We start from the raw sequence: 5,153 nt of genomic DNA, 5'->3' as shown, positions 1-5,153 counted from the left end.
CACTTTACTAGGCCCTGAAAATTATGTAGCTGGTTCTGGTCAAAGGAAATGAATATTTATGTACCAACTCTGGAGAGTCATTGACACGGAGGAGGGCCACTGGGTAGAGATGGTGAAGGTGTTAATTCACTGGCACTTTGGACCTGGGGAGCATGGATCTAATGGCCTTTTGCAGGTCTGATAAAAAGCTCTCAGTCTGGGGAGAAACCAAGATGGCGGCATAGGTAAACACCTGAACTTGCTGCCTAGCACAACCACTTCAAAACTACAACTAAAAGACAAAATGGACATCATCCAGAACTACAGGAAGGCTGGCTGAGTGGAAATTCTACAACTAGAAGGGAAGAGAAAAGCACACTGAGACTCAGAGGAGCTGTGGAAGTAAACTGCAGAGGTACGGAGGTGTGCGTGCGTGCAGAGAGGGCTGGCAACTGAGTACGCGGCTTTTTCAATCTGCAGGGAGACACAAGCTCCCGACTGCTCTGAACTCCAGTTCCGGGCGAGACTCTGAGGACCCAGACTCATACGGGGAGAAACTGGACTGTCTGGCAGCTGGCAAAACTCGAGGGCGGCTTTCTCTCAGAGGTGCTTGCAGTGATGACCGAGGGACATTGAGACCCAGGGGCCTCTTAGGGGAGGGCCAATGGGAAGCCATTGCTGTTTGCTCTGCCCTGAGACTCTGCCCCATCCAAGCTGTGTGCAGAGGCTTTTGCACATGAATGCCCTGGTCCTTTGAAATCTAAACTTACCTCACAAACTACAGCTGAGTCAGAGAGACCCAGAACATCAAAAAGAAGGCTTGCATTGCTTCACAGCTGGGCCTCATCTGGGCACCTCCAAAACCCAAACAAATAAGAGGAATCTGCAGATCTCTCCGTAGCTCCTGCTGGGTGGCCTCAGGCAGAGGCTAAATTAGCACCTCCTTGGAGATCCAAGAGCCAGTGTACCCAGGGGTCAGAGTAGGACCATACAGATTACAACTCCTCAGATCCATAAGGGACACACTCAGGGGGCAGACTCAGTGAGCACCAAAGCCCCACTGAAACAAGTCTTGCCTCATAAGGGTGTCTCCAGCACAGAAGTTCTCCCAGCGTAGACACGGCTGATCCTCACAGCCAATTGGCCAGGAGGTCAATTCCTCCCAGTGATACCAACAACAATCAAGGCTTAACTACAACAAGACTGTGCACACAGCCCACAAAGGGGTGCACCAAGAGTGTCCACCTCAGGTAACTGGGGAGGCTGAGCCACTGGGCCCTATAGGACACCTAGCACACAAAGCCACTATAACACCTCAGGGAAGCAGCCAAAATGTGGAGACAAAGAAACAGGTCACAAATGACAGAAATGGAGGAAAGCAAACTACTGGATATAGAGTTCAAAACCACGGTTATAAGGTTTTTCAAGAATTTTCTAGAAAAGACTGATAAATTTAGCGAGACCCTCAAGGATATGAAAAAGGACCAACTAGAAATTAAGCAAATACTGACTGAAATAAAGAATAATATACAGAGATCCAACAGCAGACTAGTGGATCGCAAGAATCAAGACAAATATTTGAAATACAAAGAAGCAAAAAAACACCCAACTGGAAAAGAAAAAAGAATCCTAAAATATGAAGACAGTGTAAGGAGCCTCTGGGACAACTTCAAGCATACCAACATCCGAATTATGGGGGTGCTAGAAGAAGAGAGAGAGCAAGATATTGAAAACCTATTTGAAGAAATAATGACAGAAAATTTCCCCCACCTGGTGAAAGAAATAGACTTACAAGTCCAGGAAGCACAGAGAACCCCAAACAAAAGGAATCCAAAGAGGACCACACCAAGACACATCAGAATTAAAATGCCAAGAGCAAAAGACAAAGAGAATATTAAAAGCAGCAAGAGAAAAACAGCTTCTTACAAGGGGGCACTCATAGGACTGTCAGTTGATTTCTCAACAGAAACTATGCAGGCCAGAAGGGAGTGGCAAGAAATATTCAAAGTGATGAATAGCAAGAACCTACAACCAAGATTACTCTACCCAGCAAAGCTATCATTCAGAATTGAAGGGCAGATAAAGAGCTTCACAGATAAGAAAAAGCTAAAGGAGTTCATCACCCCCAAATCAGTATTATATGAAATGCTGAAAGGTATTCTTTAAGAAGAGGAAGAAGAAGAAAAAGGTAAAGATAAAAATTATGAACAACAAATACATATCTATCAACAAGTGAATCTAAAAATCAAGTGAATAAAAAATCTGATGAACAGAATAAACTGGTGAATATAATAGAATCATGGGCATAGAAAGGGAGTGGGCTCACAATCCTCAAGGGGAAAGGGGTGTGGGGGGTGCGGGAAGAGACGACAAAAATCATACACCTATGGATCAGGACCGGGGGGTGGGGTGGTTAGGCATTGGGTGGGGTGGGAACCGGGTGGAGGGGAGCTAAGGGGGGAAATAAGATGAACAACTGTAATGATCTGAACAATAAATATTAAAAAAAAAAAAAAAAAGAAAAGCTCTCAGGCATTGAGATTCAGAACCAAACAGTTGGAAATCTGCCAGAGTACATGGGGAAGGGAGGAGGTACTAACAGTATCTGCTAGACACCTCTTACTTTACGTAATACATAAAAGTAAATGCCAGCTGCATCAAATAATGACTTAAAAAATCTTAGATAAAAATTAATAGAACTCAGGTTAAGGAGACCATTTTAACCAAGACATGGAAGTGAAAAGCTATAAAAAAGATACACATGATTACATTACAAAATTTTAGGACAAAAATGTCATAAATGAAATTAAAAGATAAATGAGGCACTGTGAAAAATATGCATTCTGTTGAATGAATAAAAGCTAAATATCTATAATTAGCAAAGAACTCTTACAAGAAATGGCAAACACTCCAACAGAAAAATTTTTATAAGTTGTGAAAAGGTACTCCACATAAAAACAAATCAAAATCAGTAATGAACATAAAAAAAAGTTTTTAAACCTCAGTATTAATCAGGGACATGCACATTAACTGAGTTCTCATTATGAACCATTGATTGAATTGGCAAAAATTAAAGAAAATTAAAACATTACTGCTGGCAATGATGTGGGAAAGAGTACTAGTATTATCATTAATTGCTCATGGAAATGTGCGTTGTTACAGCCTTTTTGGAATGTAATCTGGCATTATCTACAATAAGCAAAAGTACACATATAATTGGAGCCAGCAATCTTACTCTAGAAATTCTATTCTATAGAAATGGAGCTGTAGTGTGTAGGAATATGTGTGTGTACATCCCTCCCACCCTGAGTATTTATTGTAACATTTTTCTGGAAATAAGTTAACACACACACACAATTTATAGAATGGAATAATATCTATAAATATAAAAGGCTAATATGCAAAGTGTCCCTGCAGGAGTTCGACTGGGAGACCAGGAGTTCTATCACTTGCTATGATGTGCGCTGACCACTAGAGGGCAGCATGGAATGAAGGACGGGCTCAGCCGGCAGCCGGAAGGAAGGCCCTGGCCAGCACCAGAAGGCCCTGATTGGCCCTGATGGCCAGCCAGGCCTAGGGACCCTACTGTGCATGAATTTTGTGCACTAAGCCTCTAGTGTAACCAATAAAAAGAATGTGTTCGTTATATACAGATCTATACTACTTGCTTAGAGGAAGTTAAATAATATATTTAAAGTAGAACATGGAAGATATATACTGAGTGGAGCAAAGTAGATTTATAGTTGTTTGTACAGAAAAGAATACAATAATTAATAAATAATAATATAAGAGTAAACTCTGCTTTGTGTACTCACAACTATAAACCTACTTCTGTCATACCCTATATTTTATAAAAAATAACATGTATATGTTATGTATTTGCATATTGTTATGTAAACATGCAAAAGGAATTAAGGTCACACTAGATTATGAATAATGGTTTCCTGGCTGAGAGAGAGAAGTGGAATGTAGAGGATGGGGTGAGAAAAAAAGGAGGACTAGGGAAGTTTTCTACACTAATAAAAATAACGTGTTACAGAATTTCATTTATTTAAAATTTTATATATGTACATATATAATCTTGTATATACATGCATAAAGAAATGTATTGAGTTTGGTGATAAAATGTTAATTTGTGGTTATTTCATAGTAGTGGAATTTCAGGTGATTTTTACTCTTAGCATCTCAGCAAATGTCACACAACTAGTAAGTGGAAGAGTCAGGATCCAATGTATTTGACCAGGGTATTCGACCCCAAAGTTGGCCCACTTTCACATACACAGCACACCTCTTCCCATGGGATGGCAGCTCTGGTCAGATTAAGACAGGGGTATTAGCAGAAGCCAATTTACCATGACAGGGGAGCATTCTGGGGCCTGGGCAGAGGAAGGGGGCAGGAATTCAGTTGTCAAACTGGGACCTAAAAGCCTTCCCATCAAGACTGTATGGGGATCAGCCCAGTGTGCAGGGCAGAGCCTCCTTCTACATCCTGCTGGAAGTGCGGCCTCACCCACACAGTGGTGCTCCACAATGGCGGTGCCTGGGAATCTCTTGGGAAAAGTATACAAATACAGATGCCTGCCTCTTCTCCCTATTTGAGTTTATTTGGTCTCATTCTTATCCTAGGCATAGGGACTTTATTTTATTTTTTTATTGATTCTTAGAAAGAGAAAGGGAGAGAGGGACGAGGGAGAGAAAGAAACACTGTTTTGTTGTTCCACTTATTTATGCACTCATTAGTTGATTCGTTTTTTTTTTTAATGTTTGTATTGATTTTAGAGAGAGAGGAAGGGGAGGGATAGGGAAATAGAAACATCAATGAGAGAGAAACATTGATCGGCTGCCTCCTGCATGACCCCTACTAGGGATTGAGCTGGAAACCTGGGCATGTGTCCTGATCAGGAATCGAATGAGTGACTTCTAGGCTCATGGGTTGATGCTCAACCACTGGGCAACACCGGCTGGGCCATTGGTTGATTCTTGAATGTACCCTGACCAGGGATCAAACCTGAAATTGGTGTATTGGGATGATGCTCTAACTAACTGAGCTATCCAGCCAGGGCCATAGGGAGTTTAAATGGCTCCACAGGTGTTTCATATACTAGTATATAGCCATCACCTTGAAGCCCCAAGGTGATGGTGTTAGAAGGTGAGGGGCCTTTGGGAGGTGATTA

The sequence above is a fragment of the Plecotus auritus genome (assembly GCF_963455305.1).
Source record: "Plecotus auritus genome assembly, chromosome: 5".
Classification (NCBI taxonomy): domain Eukaryota; kingdom Metazoa; phylum Chordata; class Mammalia; order Chiroptera; family Vespertilionidae; genus Plecotus; species Plecotus auritus.
The sequence above is the reverse complement of the archived record's forward strand: the minus strand, read 5'-3'. Positions refer to the sequence as shown.